The sequence below is a fragment of the Myxocyprinus asiaticus genome, chromosome 21 (assembly GCF_019703515.2).
Source record: "Myxocyprinus asiaticus isolate MX2 ecotype Aquarium Trade chromosome 21, UBuf_Myxa_2, whole genome shotgun sequence".
Classification (NCBI taxonomy): domain Eukaryota; kingdom Metazoa; phylum Chordata; class Actinopteri; order Cypriniformes; family Catostomidae; genus Myxocyprinus; species Myxocyprinus asiaticus.
This window is the reverse complement of record NC_059364.1, coordinates 11,738,743-11,758,142: the sequence shown is the minus strand read 5'-3', so window position 1 is coordinate 11,758,142 and position 19,400 is coordinate 11,738,743. Positions and strand designations below refer to the sequence as shown.

Below are 19,400 nucleotides of genomic sequence, written 5' to 3'. Positions count from 1 at the left end.
AAATAGGTAAATTTCAAAATATCACTGTCCTGGTCACAAAAGCAAAATTTGTGGGGAATAATAGCCATTTTCTATACTTTTGAGGCATAAACAATTAGGAAATAACACTTACTACCCAGGAACAAAAATAGTGTTACACAGTGTAATCTATAGAACAAGCCACTACGCAGAATAAACACAAAGAATGTGTAGATTCCCGAAGATGTGTTCCTCCATAAAAACAAACTCCAGCCGCTAGCTGAACCAGCACACACACACACACACACACACACACACACACACAAAACAGGCCGTTCAGTTTCCTCGGACAGTCAAACGAATGTTCAGTGAGCCGGCCAACTGCAACATGAGTGCAACAAATTACCCAATCACTCCAATGACCTGCAAGAAATACTCCACAAAACAAACTCCAACCAGTAGGCATAAGCACAAAGAATGAGCAGATTCATCCACAACACTGTCCCGAAGGAGCGCTACTACACAAAACAAACTCCAACCGCTAGGCGGAACCAGCGCAAAAAGAAACGCACTCAGCTTCCTTGGACAGTCAAGTGGATGTTCAGTGAGTCGGTCCACTTGGCTGCAATGTGAGTACTACAAAATATCTTACTCAGTCCACTGACTTTATGAAGGACATTGCTTGGTGGGGACATGTAAATACTTTACGGCCATCCTTAGAATGTATTCTCAATTTGGCCAGGAACATCAGTGCAAAAGCGACCTTCCGTTGATGTAAGAGTTTCTTGCATACCTTGAATCGATCACATTTCTCTCTTGTCGAATTTGCAAAGTCTGGGAACAAGAAAATGCTGTGGTTCTTCCAAGAAAGCCTCCCTTTACTCCTCGCCTCACGTAACACGAGATCTTTATCAGATGATCTCAGAAATTTTGCCAGAATTGATCAGTCCCTGTCATCCTCAGCGGATCTCTGAGCTGGAAGATTTCCAGCTTATGGCCTGTTATGTCAAGCAGACTTGGAAAGAGCCCATCCAGGAATTTCACCATATCCCAACCTTCTTCGTCCTCAGGAATTCCAACAATTCAGACGTTATTCCACCGGTTACGGTTCTCCAAGTCCTCCAGCTTCTCCCAGATGAGCTCCAAATCCACCTTGGTCGCTAGCGGGTTAGCAGCTAATTCCCTCTCCGATGACTCCAGATAATCGATCCATTTCTCGACATCCCCCACTCTTGTAACCACCTCAGTGAATTTCGTCTCCATGGCAATGATCGACCGATGTATTACAGCAAGATCCTCCAAGTCAGCAACGACCTTCTTCAGCATTGCCAAAACGTTCAACAATTCTTGCCGAATTTCCTTCACTTCTCCGGCCAAATCGGCTCCCGGGCTTGCGGCCAGCTCGGGGGCATCAGCTTGAGTACGTAAGTGTCAAGAGCCCGAGGATTTTGAATTCTTTGACATATTGTCTTCCTAGAACAGTTAGGGATCAGGGTGTACCGAATCTCACAGGTTTATGACATAAAAAGTATTAAAACTAGCAAAGCGCGCAGAGCTCGCCGTTCACACGTCCAAACCTCGCATGGCATCACGTGACTCCCTGGAATTTAGAATTTTATAAATGAAACAGATTAATCTTTTAATCTCTTGTGAAAAACTGTATATGATGGATCACCTTAAAACAATGCAATCAGTTGTGTCCTCAAATGCTTTGTCATGGACAAAATGGATTAGGTTGTACTAGAGTCAGTGACGGTGTGTTTTGTAACAAGGCAAGTCTGTGTGTGTTGTGTGTATTGATTACCTGAGGACTGCTTCACACAGACACAATCACACACCTCTCTGACAAATCGTCTGTTCACCTGAGGCTCTTTCCTCTGACTCACACACATTGCCTAATGGTTCCTATTCAGAGAGACAGAGAAAAACAGAGACAGAGAGAGAGAGAGAGTATCATTTACTGTATCCAAATGGTAGAGATACAGCTACTAGGGCTGGGTATTAGCAGCCACCTCACAATACGATACGTATTGCGATACACGTCATCACGATATCATGGTTCAATTTTGCTTTTAATTTCAAGTAATTTGGGTATTGTTCAGTTATAATGTCCATTTTGCTTGCATACAGTATGAAAGAAATTCTCTTTCAGCTAATGCTGTTATTCTTTATACAGGGGAGCTTATAACTTGTTAAATTACGGACGTAAATTTTACTAATTTTATTTTATCATTCGTTTTTCATCAGTTTGGTGACATTTCAGATTTTTTTTAAATACACCTATCAGCCACAACATTAAAACCACCTGCCTAATATTGTATAGGTCCCCCTCGTGCTGCCAAAACAGCGCCAACCCACATCTCAGAATAGCATTCTGAGATGCTATTCTTCTCACCACAATTGTACAGAGCGGTTACACAGAAAGAGTCAAAACTATTATGCAATGAAAAGATCTCGATGCTGAACTTACAGTATATGCCACTACACCACTCAAACACTGGTGATTGAAATCTAAAAAATGTCCAGCCAGTGGATTAATCACAGACATTTTTTGAAGCATATGGGAAGTATTACGCACATATGATTGTAGGGGATTGCAGATAGAAAGAACAAGCGATCTTGACATTTTAAAAATCAACATTGGGATCGTACAAATGAAGATTAAGTAAAAAATATGTTTGCCCTGCCCTAGATCCAAACACGTGATAGAGGTCCATCATGTCCGTGAGAGAAACCGTGAATCCTGCTGGATCAGTTTGTCTCTTTCATGCTTCATAGAAGCATCTCTGACTGCACTGAAAATATCACGATATATCACGATACATGGATCTAAGTATCTATACAATATCGTGAGAAAAAGTATCGCAATATATCGATATTTGATTGTATCGGCACAGCCCTAACAGCTACTATTTACCACAGCTGAATTTAATTGTACCACTCGAAGACAAACGTTACCCAGATTTCCATTTTAGATATTTTGCTAGCTTATTGTTATTTCAGTCTTCAGCATTAGAGTACAGCATTGTAAAATCATAGCAGTTTTATATTACAGTTATAAATGGGAGACCGGGGTTAGTTGTCACACTTTTACCCCATTAATATTTCTCAAGGTAGGTTTATTTGTGTCAGTATCTGTGTATACGGATTGGCTACAAAAAATTAATTGAACATTTACTGTTATTGCCCAGGGGAAAAGATATAGGCCTAGGCCTAGTTCATTGAGCACACGTGTGACAACATGCCACAAAAGTTGTCAAAATAGAAATCTGCCACTTAACTCACCCTCATGCCATCCCAGATGTGTATTACTTACTTTCTTCTGCTGAACACAAACAAAATTTTTTATAAGAATATCTCAGCTCTGTAGGTCCATGCAATGCAAGTCAATGGGCACCCAAAACTTGAAGCTCTAAAAAACACATAAAGACAGCATAAAAGTAATCCAGAAGACTTCAGTGGTTAAATCCATGTCTTCAGAAGCGATATAATAGGTGTGGGTGAGAAACAGATCAATATTTAAGTCCTTTTTACTATAAATGTTCCTTCTTGCTTAGTAGGTGGCGATATGCACTAAGAATGTGAATCGCCAAAAACAAAAGAAGAATGTGGAAGTGAAAGTGGAGACTGATAGTAAAAAAGGACTAAAATATTGATCTGTTTCTCACCCACACTTATCATATCGCTTCTGACAATATGGATTTAAACACTGGAGTCTTATGGATTACTTTTATGCTGCCTTTATGTGCTTTTGGAGCTTCAAAATTTTGGTACCCATTCACTTGCATTGTGAGGACCTACAGAGCTGAAATATTCTTCTAAAAATCTTCGTATGACTAAGTCATACACATCTGGGATTGTATGAGGGTGAGTAAATGATAAGAGAATTTTAATTTTTGAGTAAACTATTCCTTTAAAACCAACATATAAAACCACTACTAAAGAAAATAAACATTTGTGTAATTGGACTTGACTCAAAACCTTAAAGTATCTTAGCTAGACGTACCTCTTCTGACATTTTCCCAGTGTGACAACTAGCCCCAGTCTTCTCTGTATACAGTGTAGTTATATGTTAAAGAAGCAACCAAACGTGCAAGAACTGTTACAGTACATAAAGTTAATACAGATGTACCAATTAAAGCAGCTGGCCGCCTCGCTTCTGAATGAGAGCGCGACAGAGATTTGCTATAATGCGCCAATCAACAGGTTCAGAGAAACGTGCCGCGTGCGCTGTCAACTCGACAAGGTGCCGCGCGCAATAACCGTGGGCGGGTAAATTAGTAAACCAACGCAGTATTTATCCACTTAATTTAATTTTAGGGAGCGAAACATACGTACCTATCATGCATGCTCAAAATAAACATACAATAAGAGAAAATATCAGCATGAATATACATGTAGTATCGTGTTGTATGGCGCAGTATTAGGAGCCATTCAATAATGCTATACTAAGGAATGAATGGTAGAAAGCGCATTTTCCAAGAAAACAAATCTGTGTACAATTGAAAACTGCATGTGCTATAACGGTTAAAAATAAACAAATGAATGTAATAAAAAAGAATATGATATAATCAGGGAGAAAACAGAATAAATAAATAATCAATAATATGATTTACGTAGTTAAATCCTACCTGATTTATAAAGACTTCAGTGGGAGTCACATTAACAGTCTCCGCACGCGCGTTCATCAGATCAGAGGCTCAACTATCTCATATTGTTTTGAATGTCGCCTCAAGAGCTTGACGCTTCACCCCCAGATGTCGAAGTGTTGCTTTTGATATAATCCCTGTAGTATTTGGCTCACTCTCGGCTCTTAAAATATCCCCTTTCTGTGCAAGGAGCAATAACACACTGCTTCTGCTCGTGATTGGATCGACTATGAAACAGATGTTTCCTGTTGCTAGGAGAGTCATCACGGCAATGATGACGCTACAGCATCAAATTCCATTCTTCTCGCATCCTCGACTGCTACATTTCCTCTCTCGTTCCATATTTTGCAACATATGCCTATTTTATTTACCTATGACAGGGTTGCCACTCTTTTTGACAAAGAAACTTCCATTACTTTTCCAGTCATTCGTGATTACTGCAAGGATTTGGGAAAAAAAGAAACATTAAAAAAAGATTGTACTAAAAACGATACATTTCTAGACAATAAATTATATAAAAATATATAAATGGTAATATGATAAATATATGAATATATCTAGATTAATAATATAAATATAAAGTATATAAAATTCATAAATATGATAGTATATATATACACCGATCAGCCACAACATTAATACCACCTGCCCAACATTGTGTAGGTCCCCCTCGTGCCGCCAAAATAGCGCCAACCTGCATTTCACCACAATTGTACAGAGCCGTTATCTGAGTTACCATAGACTTTGTCAGTTCTAACCAGTCTGACCATTCTCTGTTGACCTCTCTCATCAACAAGGCATTTCTGTCCACAGCACTGCACCTCATTGGATGTTTTTTTTTTTTGTTGTTGTTTTGTTTTTGGCACCATTCGGAGTAAACTCTAGAGACTATTGTGCGTGAAAATATCAGGAGATCAGCAGTTACAGAAATACTCAAACCAGCCCATCTGGCACCAACAATCATTCATGAGATTATCTAATCAGCCAATCGTGTGGGAGCAGTGCAGTGCATAAAATCATGCAGATATGGATCAGGAGCTTCAGTTAATGTTCACATCAACCATCAGAATAGAAAAAAAAATGTATCTCATTGATTTGGACCGTGGCATGATTGTTGGTGCCAGATAGGCTGGTTTGAGTATTTCTGTAACTGCTGATCTCCTGGGATTTTCATGCACAACAGTCTCTAGAATTTACTCCAAATGGTGCCAAAAACAAAAAAGCATCCAGTGGGGGGCAGTTCCACACTGCAGAATGCTCAATGAGGTTAAAAAAAAGAACCCTAAAGTGACAGCTGAAAACTTGAAGGAATCATTGGAACTGGTTAACATCTCTGTTCATGGGTCTACTATACAGAAACAATTAAACGGGCATTGTGTCCATGGCAGGACACTACGAAGGAAACCGCTGCTTTCCAACAAAAACAGTTGGAAATGTTTTTGCGGACTGACGAAACTAAGGTTGAATTGTTTGGGAAGAACACACCACACTACGTATGACGTAAAAAGGTCACCGCATACCAACATGAAAATAACGGTGAGGTACGGTGGAGGGAGCATCATGATTTGGGACAGCTTTGCTGTTTCGGGGCCTGGATCGCTTGCCATTATCAAGGGAAAAATTAATTCCCAAGTTTATCAAGATATTCTACAGGATAATGTCAGAGTCGCTGTGCACCAGCTGAAGCTCAGTAGAAGTTGAATGATGCAGCAGGACAATGACCCTAAACATCTAACTTAATCCTCTACAGAATGGCTTAAAAAAAAAATCTACCTTTTGGAGTGGCCCAGTCAGAACCCAGACAGTAACCCAATAGAGATGCTGTGGAATGACCTCAAGAGAGCCATTCACACCAAACATCTTAAGAATATGGCCGAGCTGAAGCAATTCTGTAAGGAAGAATGATTCAAAATTCCTTCTGAACGTTGTGCAGGTCTAATCTGCAGCTTGGTTGGAAACACTTGGTTGAGGTTATTGCTGACAAAGGAGAATCAACCAGTTATTAAATCCAAGGGTTCACTTACTTTTTCCACAGCACTGTAAATGTTTAATGGGATGTGTTCAATAAAGACATGGATGAGGAATAATGTATTCCTCTTTTGTAAGTCACTTTGGATAAAAGTGTCTGCCAAATGAATAAATGTAAATGGCAGATTATAATTGTGTGCTGTTTGCTTAAGCACATTGTGCTTTGTCTATACTTGTGACTTTGATGAAGATGAGATCACATTTTATAACCAATTAATGCAGAAAGCAGCTAATTCCAAAGGGAGTACATACTTTTTCTTGCCACTATATATATATATATATATATATATATATATATATATATATATATATAAATATATATACAAAAATTAGAATTTCAACAGTGATTTTATATATATAAAATCACTGTTGAAATTCTAATTTTTGTAAGATTTCTTTAATTTTTCATTACTTTTCCAGGCTTGGATATCACCATTTTAAAATTCCCTAATATTTCCAGGTTTTCCATGACCGTAGTGACCATGTTATGATAATTATTTTCACTTCAGAATGGTTTCATAGGTCTCATGCACCTAAAGTACAACTCCTACAATCAGTGCCTCTCTCTGCCAAAACGTTGACATTTGTGGGTAAACCTTGTGTAGTCTTTACTCTCATAACTAAAGTATTTTATAATTATGACAAATATTGAAAATATTTGATGCATTGAAAGCTCTTAAATTTGAGTATCCCTGTCAAATGGTCTTTTAACGTCACATCTCCAAGCTTAACTATCTCCATGGAGCATAAGCGATTCTTCAGCTCTCATAAGCAAATGGTGCAGGGTGGGAAAAATTACACAGACACATGCTGTTCTGGCAAAGTTTTCAGACAACCTGTCACTTTGATCCAAACAGCCTGATCACTAGATGAGATCAAATGGTTGGTTACAGTATACTGTAAATTTTCTCTGCCAGAATATCATTTACCGTATACACATTTTGATTCACTAAGAGCAACGTATAATCTGAGTTACACAAATAATAAATATCAGACATAAAACAAGGCATTGCAACAGCAGTGTCTTAGAGATGTTTTTAATGACAGACAAAAATATATGCATTTATCTTCAAAAACCACTCTGTATTTGAAAGCATGCAGAACAAGCACTATTGATTTTAGAACACTGAGGATGCATCTGTAATGTTGTCCATGCTATAATCTCCAAAACCACTGGCTATAAATAAAAAAACCATATAGATTTGAGTGGGCTCTTTAAATGCATAGAGCATTACAAGCATGCATTAAAAAAAAAGAGTTTGGATTTAATGTCATGTGGACAGTGTTATGATTTTCAGAATAAGTTTTCTGGACTTGGCAATGTCTTAGACATGCATAAGTGTCTGTGTTGTGTGTACAGAAAATCAGTGGTTAGTGTAACTATCTGTGTGATACTCATCAAAGCATAACTGTTGGTAAAAAGGGTACTGACATTTTATAATTTCTAAAAATTAAGCTTTGTTAAGTCATTTGCAGAGTGAGAGTCCTCTTCTAACCAGCAAAACAAAAGTTAAGGGGATGGATCTTATCCAGGGAGAAAATACTTTTATTTACTCACTACTACCCATTATGACTATAAATTACAGCATGTTTTGAACATAGATAAAAATGTTATAAAAAGAAACAGCTTTAGTGCCATTAGTAAGAGAGCATGTACAGAATGAAAGTGCATGTGTTCAACTATCAGTTCTCTGCTCATTAAACGTTTGATCTCTTAGAAACTCACCAATTTTCACATACTATTCCTGATGTGAGTATAAACTTGAGGCTTAAAATCAGCTGAAGAAAGGCATTTAATTATTCCACATCAAACCTCCATTCATGAAATCGCTAGGCGACAATCACTGTGACTCTGTCAATAATTTGTTTTGATTGGCTGCTGCATGGATTGAAGAGAGTAGTCTGCATTACACTGAGGTCATATCCTGGAGATCAGATAAGAGGCTGTATTAAGTTATCTTAGGGGGAAAAAGTGGTGTGTGGGTGTTTTCTTTGTGATTGTAGGTACTTGCAAGATTTTCACAACTGCATGTCTTATCTTCATAACCAGTCTTTGTATGATATTGTTAAAAAGTTGCTTGTTCATTTCCTTTCATTCATGGGTATATTTGACCTTGCTTTCTATTGTCTGGCTCTTTCTCCCAAAAGGAATATCCTGAACACATTTTAGGTAGTGCGATTATATTTCCATAAAATGGAATCATACATTTCTCCCTCTCTCTCTCCTCTAAGCCTCCAGTAGGGTGTGCCAGCGGCAGACCTGTTGGTTTCCGCTCTCCTTCATGTCCTGCCAGTGAAGAAGTTCCTCTTCTCCGCTGCTGTTCTGGCCCAGAGCCACCCAGCCAATCATCTCCTTGCGTTTCATGTTCCGGCGGTTGTACATGGAGACCATTAATGTGACATCAGAGAGTTGGAACAGCGCCACCTGGAAGACGAACGTCTCCTTGAAGACAGGATTTGGCTGACTGCGGCGGATGGATGTCTTACAGCGGGAGATCTCTTGTCCCATGGTGTTCAACAAAGTAAGCTTACCAAATGTATCTGAGAGAGGGAGTGAAAAGTTAGGTGTTTGTGAAACAATCTACAGTATGTTGTTAAACATAACCTCATGAAAATTACACAATGCCAGTATGTGACAAATCAACAAAAGTTGCATTCTTCTGCCCTTATTATCACCTACCAACTCAACACAGCACTGTAACACAACACTATAACACAAAATTATAAAATGGATAATTTCAGTCCTGGATGTTGTGTCATGGTCCTGTCTCTCTGTCAGTCTGGGTTTTGGTCTGACAGGACCGTGGCATTATCTGCCCATGTCTGTCTTTGTGTGAGTGCGCAGTCTCTGTTTTATTCCCTGCAACACACTCTTCTGTCTGTTGTGTTTCATGTCTGGAGTATGGTGTCTGGGTCCTGACTTCCTGTTTGTTCGGTTCCGGTCTGTGTTGGGACCCAGACATTCATACACCTTGTCTGTCTGTTATTGTTGTGGGTGCATCGTGCTTGTGCCATCTTGGCTACATGCACTCGTGTCAATAATCTATGTTGGTCTTTGTGACTGTTTCTCGCAGACGCGCGTTGCATTCGCTTTGCGCCACGCACCCGGGTCGCAAGCTGTCTTCATGTTTGTGCTGAGGTTCGGTCACTTCGGTAAGGTGTCGGGTGTGTGTGTGGCTGAACTCTCACACAAGTGTCTTCTCTCATCTTGTTTGTCGATTGGCATGAGTGTATATGCCTCAATGTCTTGGCGATGTGCGCTTATGCCAGTCGGATGTTTTGCCTTCTTGTGAGAATACGCGGCTTTGTTATTGTTTCTGTATCGCCGCGTGCTTCTTTGTCTTACATCACACCCTGCCACCTTGTTTGCTCATTATTGTTTCATTAGTAACACCTGCCCTTTATTAACCCGCTTGATTTCTCTCCCTATTTTAGTCTCCTCGTGTGTGCTGTCCAGTGCCAGTCTTGTTCTCCAGTCAGTCCTGTATGTTTTTCCTAATGCTCCTTTTGTTCCTGATCCCTGTTCCCGTTCTCGGTCCAGTCGGTCCTAATTCCTTGTTCCCTTCTGCCCCAGCCTGAATTACCCTTTTGTCCCCTTCGGGGTTGTTTATGTTTGACCCTCGTGGGAGTTTGTTTGGTATATAAAGTATTTTGGTTTTTATCTCTGCATTTGGGTCCTCATCTCTGCAACACACGTGACATGTTGATTGGTCGATACAGCATTCCAACTGTGATAAAACACATAGCACAGTAACAGCTATGATGTGAAATACATGTTAACTTAGCTATTGTGTTCCATTCTGTTATTGTTTACAACACATTCTTCTACTGTTTACATGCTAACTATACTGTATCCTCTACTGGAAAGATGTCACTTAAAGGGGAAGTTAACCAAAAAGGAAAATATTTGCATCATTTACTCATCTTCATGCCATCATAGATGTGTTTGACTTTCTTCCTTCCACTGAACACAAACGAAGATTTTTAGAGGAATATCTCAGCTCTGTAGGTCCATACAATGCAAGTCAATGGGTACCAAAATTATGAAGCTCCAAAATGCACATAAAGGCAGCATAAAAGTAATCCATACGACTCCAGTGGTTAAATCCATATCTTCAGAAGCAATATGATAGGTGTAGGTGAAAAAAATATAAATATTTAAGTCTTTTTGTACTATTAATTCTCCTCCCTGCCTAATATGTGGATATATGCACTAACAATGTGAATCACCGAAAACAAAAGAAGACTGATAGTAAAAAAGGACTTAAATATTGGTCTGTTTCTCAACCACACTTATCATATTGCTTCTGAAGACATGGATTTAACCACTGGAATCATATGGATTACTTTTATGCTGCCTTTATGTCCTTTTGGAGCTTAAAAAATTTGGTACCCATACATTTGCATTGTATGGACCTACAGAGGTGAAATATTCTTTTAAAAAATAGTTTGTGTTCAGCAAAAGAAAAGAGTAAATGATGAGAGCATTTTCATTTTTGGGTGAACTATCCCTTTAACCCTCTATTGCACCCATTATGAAATCACTGTTTTAAACAATGGTTGATTCACTTTTCTCACATAAAATGAACCTCATTCCTAAAATAAAAAGCAAAATTAGAAAAATAATAATTGAATTTAATAATTTTAGGTATGTTGCTTGGAGGCAACTTTGTACGAATAAAAAAAATATATAATCAAAGACTAAATTAATCAATATTTATTTAAATATTTGAAGTGAAAATGAGTGACTATACATTTTGTGGCTGTCAGAATTCTAAAAATGTAAAAAAAATAAAGCAATAAACAATGCTGTTAAACAATTTTATAAGACTAAATGTTAGCATTAAAGACTATGTGCTGTCTCCTAGGCAAACTTTAATTTAACTTAAATGTAAAGTAAATATTTTAAAAAGCAGATAGTTTAATAATAGATAATACAAGAAAAATCTAAATTAAAAACAGAACATATAACAACCTCAATATTTGCTATAGTGGCTGCATGTGTGTAATCACCACACAGGTGAGCTATATCCATTCAACTGTCCCACAATGTTGCTTCTAAGCAACGAACACATTTAAGCAAGTCCTCATTACATACAAATAATAAATATTCAATAAATATGATGTAAATGTTTATATAAAATGAAAGTTTACTCACTAACAACTTTTAATTATATTTAATTAAATATTTTTTGATTGAAAAATTGCTTTTCTAAGGGCAGTTCTCCAGAGCAAAAATGTGCAACCACCACACAGTATACCAGAAAAAGATAAAAGAATTAGGAATGGGGATTTCTAGTCATTTTTGTCGTTGAGTACTCTAACACACAAAAACGAGTAATCGAGTCTTGAATTTAGGCTAGTAATAAAGAGTATGACACTCGTGAAATGTATTGAGATATTCAAGTAGTGTTTTTACTAGTCAAATGTTTAAAGCATTATTCGCCTTTATTCACAATGGTGATTCTCAGTAGAATCTCTTTAATGTAATATAGTATTTTTTTGTGAGACTATGGCACAGCACTGTAATTCAAAACTGTAACACAGCAACACAGCATGTGCCCTTTCTTCTCCACCATTTAACACACTCCTTGTTAGTATTGATCTGTATGTTTGTGTGTGTGTGTGTGTGTGTGTGTGTGTGTGTGTGGTTTTGCTCCAGTAGTGACTCATCGACTTGAGGTGAGAGGAGTGTGAAAGACAATCTGGGTCTCTGTGATCGATTAAGTGCCCTGTAAATGCCAGTTACTGTCAGAATTATTGTGAGATGTGACTCTGTGACAGATTAAGACTCCTACAGACAGCATGAACTCTAATAGACAGACGCTTGATCCACAATGTGTGAGGATGAGACACTCAGAAAGACTATTAAAAGTGTATGGGTGTGTGTGTCCATGCACTTCATTCTTGTAGAAGAGATTTATTGCAGCATATTCACTCTGAATCAATATCAAAGAGTTCTACAAATGGTTATTTGCTCAAGAGTCATTCCTGATGGTCTAATGATGCCTACAAAAGTGTTTCTGAGCCCAATGTCCAATTGGTGTGTGTGACTGGATGCATGCATGTGAGTTTGTTTACCTGGAGGTCTGTTGAGTGCAAAGTTACGGAAGTGACTGCCTTTAATGATCTCCACTGACAATCGTCCTGTGGTGGCATTATATGATAAACCCAGCAGCAGTTCTGGATTTCCACCGTGAGACACAGACTGACTAGAGGAAGCACTGTCACTCTGTGCACTGAAAGACAACTGAGAGTCTACTGTCTGCAAAGAGGCCGGAAGATAGAGAATAGACAGTAATGTACATTTTTTGTACTTTTTGTCTCACTTCTGATGCAAACATAATCAAATGCCAATGTGATCTAATTAGTTATCAGTATTTTATTTTTTTTTACATTTGGATGGACACTGATGAGTACAATATCAAAGTGACAACTTCAAAATATCCCTACTGTACTGTATGTACAACTTTAGAGACCATTATTTACAAATATCCTTTGTACTGTAAGTTCATAGAATACTGAATTTATAGATTGTATATATATATATAGTATTATTAGTATATTTAGTATTTTTTAATAAATGAGTAGTCAAATATGTTTAAAAGAATATTTCAGGTTCAATACAAGTTAAAGGGATAGTTCACCCAAAAATGAAAATTCTCTCATCATTTACTCACTTTCATGCCATCCCACATGTGTGACTTTCTATCTTCTGCTGAACACAAACGAAGATTTTAAGAAAATATCTCAGCTCTGTAGGTCCATAAAATGCAAGTGAATGAAGGCCAGAAATCAAATAAAGGCATCATAAAATGAATCCATATGGCACCAGTGGTTAAATCCATGTCTTCAGAAGTTATATGATAGGTGTGGGTGAGAAACAGATCAATATTTAAGTCCTTTTTTACTATAAATCTCCACTTTCACATTCTTCTTATTTTGTTTTTGGCAATTTGCATACTTTGTGTATATCGCCACTTACTGGGCAGGGTGCAGAATTTATAGTAAAAAAGGACTTAAATATTGATCTGTTTCTCACCCACACCAATCATATCACTTCTGAAGACATGGATTTAACCACTGAAGATGTGTGGATTACTTTTATGCTGCCTTTATGTGCTTTTTAAACCTTAAAAGTTCTGGCCACCATTCACTTGCATTGTATGGACCTACAAAGCTGAGATATTCTTATAAAAATCTTTGTGTGTTCAGCAGAAGAAAGAAAGTCATATACATCTGGGATGGCATTTAGGTGAGTATGTAAGACAATTTTCATTTTGGGGTGAACTATTCCTTTAAGCTCAATCAATAGTATTTGTGGCATAATGTTGATAACCACAAAACTTTACTTCAAATTGTCCCTCCTTTTCTTTAAAAAAACACATTAAATTTAGGTTATTGTGAGGCAGTTAAAATAGAAGTGATACACACACCTTGAGGTTACTGCGTGGCTCGAGCACCAGTGTGATCTCGAGTTGTTCCATGTGTCTGAGTCTGTTAAGCCTGTACATGGCCTCTCCCATCCTCCTCTCTCTGTTCATCTTCCCCAGTGCGTACAGGCGGAACCGCAGTGCCGAGGAACCCAGATCCCCTGGTTCTAGATGTGAGAACCGGAAGGTCTCCTCAAACCGCGGCATGGAACCTTTCTGTACTGCCGTCTTGTGCCGCTGACGTTTCCCTGGTAACAGCACCACGTGAACCTGCCAGGAGTCCATGCCACTCCGTGCCTTGTCTGGAATGCCTTGGGCCATCACCACGGTGACCAGGAGCCTGTGGGTTTCAGCCCGGTAGTCAAGGGCAATTATGAGGTCACCACATTTTGATATGTGCCCGCGAGAGGAAGAGCTCAGAGAGTGGGATGGAGGTTGCTCAAGCTGTTGGAGAGAGACACATATGGGTATGCATAGCCTTACTGTCACATAGATGAAAAAAATACATACACGCAAATATGAAAAATGTTTAAAGTGGGGTCCATAAGTCTGAAACCACTTTGAGAGTCTGTGATTCCAAATCTAATTTAAATGTGGAAATCAACAAAGTTTTAGGATTTTGAAAATTTGAAAACAAAGTAACATTTGGACATAAAATGAATAAGAAATATTTAAGATTCTACACTATTTATAGGTCACTAGTAATCAAATAAGCAAATTTGTGACATTAACCATGTTAACTCCCCTTGTACAAAAGGTCAGATTTACTTGCGTTCACTAAAACACACAAGATGCTCTTTGGAACATTTTCAAATCATGTTGGGATAACATGGATTATCAGGTTTTGCACAAATTTGTCCATGTCAGCTCGAGTGCATGTTTTCATTAAAGTAAAAGGCAAAAAGACATGCCAAATACTAATAAATTCAAAAATTCATGTTCATTTTTCAATTCAGCTTTTTTAACCCAAATTTTTAAACTGATAATAAAAGTTGTAATTTAATAAATTGTATTAAATTAGAAAAATGCAAAACAGAATTTTCCCTAGTGGTCTCAGGATTTTGGACCCCACTATATGTAAACACAAAGATCACGCACACACTTCCCACTCTCTCACACCTCTCCAACTGGATGAAGATTTTACTGTGGCAAACTAATACAGATAGAGCGCAAGCAATCCTTGAATATTCATTATAATTTAGTTGTCACAGTAGAATGAAGAGTTTCAGAAGAGAACGAGAGATAAGGAGAGAGAAAGAGACTTAGAGAGAGCCAGAGGATCTAATTACGAATGGAAAAGTTTAAATATACAGCAAAAAAAAAAAAAAAAAAAAAAATACCAGTGTATAACAATAACAAATATTATTGCTTGCAAGGCAGCAAAAAATTCTGTTAAATTTTAGATAGGTTTATAATTGGCCTTTAGCTCAATGTATATTAAATGCATCATCAAAGTCACTTTGCAGGTGTCAAAGGCAGCTATAAATGGTTTAATATATGCAAGCAAGACATGACCAATCGCAATTTAGTGCAAGAAACGTTATCACTGACAATCAGTGCTGTGTAGTAATGGTTTACATGTAATCAGATTACAAAAATCAAGTATTGTAATTGGATTCAATTTCATTTTAAAATACTCATAATCGGACTACGGTTACTTTATTATAGATTACATGATTACATATTAACAAGGCAATGGCAGTAAATTGTTAATAATTTATTGATCATTTTCATATAAATATCATCATATTCTTACCCGGAAGCGCAATAGTCTCACAGATGAACATTTTGAGCATGTGCTCCTTTTATGTTACAACAGTAAGATTCTATTCTTTTAGATTATTCTTGCTGTACAAAAGATAATATCAGCTTTGGAATAGGCGATGGACTATCAGTAAGCAATAAGGATTAAAAGTGTTTCCGTGTTTTTAGATGAAAGCTCTGACCTAGGCAACATCATTGCTGTTGATTTCATAGTCATTAATTTTCGTTCATTTTATGATTGTTTTATGTTGACTTTATGGTTATTAATGTTCGTAATGCTGCTTTTGTTTTATGCACTTAAAATTAACTTAATGTCTCAGTGTTTTAAATTATAAACTTTGGCCATGCACAGTCATTGCTTTTAGATTTAATGTTTATTTAATTTATGTATTGTTTCATGCACTTTTTAAAAATGTCATAAGGAGCTCTTTTTTTGAGGCTCTTTTTTTTTAGTAATAAAGAATGGAAAACATTTTCTTCCTCTTTGTACTTTTATGTTAAAATGATTATCCTACTCAAATGCATGTGACATAAAATAAAACAGAATTAGGTTGAAAGTAATCCAAAAGTAATCGGATTAGATTACCCCAAAAATGTAATCTACGAAATTACGTTACAGATTGCATTTTTTGTCATGCAATTTGTAACCAGTACCTGATTACAATTCACAAGTAATCTGCCCAGCACTGCTGACAGTGATATTTTGCATGCTGTTGATTCTATCAATGTAAATCAATGGGAGATTATAAGAGACAGACTTTATTCTTTTATTTCTGTAGCATATATTATGAAGTTTAAAGTTCTCGAAATCTCTAAAAAGTTTGAATGGAGTCAGTCCAGGCTGAATTAATAAATAGCAGAAGTTTTATGTTTAGGGTTAGGGGTTTATAACACAATCCTAACCAAAATTTTAGGATTTTTGCAAAGAAAAAAAAAAAGAAAATAACTTTGTAAGAGATTGTAAGAAATTATTAGCTTCCTGAGACAAGAGTGTGACTGCTGCATTATTGTTTTTTTTTTTCTACAGCAAATAGTTTTCCTAAAAATTCATGTTCACATATGTGGACAGCGAGACTACATTGTAAAACTTTAAATAACACTAAGCTATAGAAAGTCTGATTTTTTTTATATGTTTCCAGGAGTGTTGGTTATTCATGTTTTTGAGGCATTACAGACATTACAGCTGATTTTCTGTGAAGCTGAATAAATAATTCTTATTTAAAGTAATGAATCATATTGCACAGAGATAACAAAATTAAACATAACAAGATGTATATTAAAATGAAGCTAAATGACCCACAGATGTGTTAGAGTTGAAAGTTATTCAAAATAACTAACATGTTTTTTCTTCTTTTGAGGAAATGCGGTGCCAGTGTCCACATACACTATATTGCCAAAAGTATTCGCTCACCCATCCAAATAATTGAATTCAGGTGTTCCAATCACTTCCATGGCCACAGGTGTATAAAATGAAGCACCTAGGCATGCAGACTGCTTCTACAAACATCTGTTGAGCTCTCAGGAGCTCAGTGAATTCCAGCGTGGTACTGTGATAGGATGCTACCTGTGCAACGAGTCCAGTTGTGAAATTTCCTCGCTACTAAATATTCCACAGTCAACTGTCAGTGGTATTATAACAAAGTGGAAGCGATTGGGAATGACAGCAACTCAGCCACGAAGTGGTAGGCCATGCAAAATGACAGAGCGGGGTCAGCGGATGCTGAGGCGCATAGTGCGCAGAGGTCGCCAACTTTCTGCAGAGTCAATCGCTACAGACCTCCAAAGTTCATGTGGCCTTCAGATTAGCTCAAGAACAGTGCGTAGAGAGCTTCATGGAATGGGTTTCCATGGCCGAGCAGCTGCATCCAAGCCATACATCACCAAGTGCAATGCAAAGCGTCAGATGCAGTGGTGTAAAGCACGCCGCCACTGGACTCTAGAGCAGTGGAGACGCGTTCTCTGGAGTGACGAATCACACTTCTCCATCTGGCAATCTGATGGACTAGTCTGGGTTTGACGGTTGCCAGGAGAACGGTACTTGTCTGACTGCATTGTGCCAACTGTGAAGTTTGGTGGAGGGGGGATTATGGTGTGGGCTTGTTTTTCAGGAGCTGGGCTTGGCCCCTTAGTTCCAGTGAAAGGAAATCTGAATGCTTCAGCATACCAAGAGATTTTGGACAATTCCATGCTCTCAACTTTGTGGGAACAGTTTGGGGATGGCCCCTTCCAGTTCCAACATGACTGCGCACCAGTGCACAAAGCAAGGTCCATAAAGACATGGATGAGCGAGTTTGGTGTGGAAGAACTTGACTGGCCTGCACAGAGTCCTGACCTCAACCCGATAGAGCACCTTTGGGATGAATTAGAGCAAGGACTGTGAGCCAGGCCTTCTCGTCCAACATCAGTGTCTGACCTCACAAATGCGCTTCTGGAAGAATGGTCAAAAATTCCCATAAACACACTCCTAAACCTTGTGGAAAGCCTTCCCAGAAGAGTTGAAGCTGTTATAGCTGCAAAGGGTGGGCCGACGTCATATTAAACCCCATGGATTAAGAATGGGATGTCACTTAAGTTCATATGCGTCTAAAGGCAGATGAGCGAATACTTTTGGCAATATAGTGTATGTAGACATTATGATTATCAGCGTGCTGACGCGCAAAACATTTTCAGATTTTTTAAAGCACATCAAACGAAACTAGAGACACTACTCTATACAACAAAACAGGTTTCAATGAAAAAACTTCTTACCAGAGGCACTTTTGTTGCCACAAAAAAAAAAAAAAATCGACGGCATGCTGTTGTGTCACCTGACTTGTTGTGCGGCAGAAGTTGACCCTTTACATGACAGTCTAGAGTCTTGTAAACAGTATTCAGTCAGTTTTTATTAATTTAAATTATGCGTTGTGTATAGCGAAGCAAAAAAATACAACATCCATGTGGACATGGGGTCGCATGAGGTTACGCTCTGACTAACAGAAATGCACAAACGTGCACTCACACACACCTCAGGGCTCCATGTGGAGTAATCTGTAGCCTCGCTGTTGTCATAACCGTGATTGTCCACTGCCAGACTCCTTTGTGGTGTTGGTGCCCCACGCAGCCCAGCCGACTGCCCTCCCTGGGTAGGGCCTGCAGAATGTCCCCTGTGTCCTGGGACCCCACAGAAATCTGCTCCACCATCATAGAGAGGGGGTCTGTAAAGGTTCGGCCCTCAGGAAGAGGACCCTCTGATAGGGTGTCTCTCAGCTCTGAACCTTTACGTCGCCTGGACGAGAGGGGATCTTGGAAACCCTGTAGACTGATTCTCTCAGTTTCTAAACAGAAAGAGAGAGAGAGAGAGAGAGAGGAGAACAGGACAGAATAAAAATGTGTTCGAGTGAATGAAGGGCATGCAGCACTGAGGAAAAAATGTATTGCTCAAAAGTTGGTCGGAAGCAGGGGCGGACTGCCCATAGGGTGAACCGGGACTTTTCCCCATGTGATGGCTGCGAAACAGGGCCGAACGGGTGGCAATAAGCTGAAACGGGAAGCCGCGTTATTCCGAACGGGCTGCGACTGGCTGAAGAGG

The 19,400-nt window shown here is 38.4% G+C and overlaps 1 pseudogene; it reads right to left on the bottom strand.

Annotated features, from left to right (window-relative positions):
* Nucleotides 1–7,663: 7,663 nt before the first annotated feature.
* Nucleotides 7,664–19,400, bottom strand: part of LOC127411645 (synaptotagmin-16-like) — a 37,674-nt pseudogene continuing 25,937 nt past the window's right edge.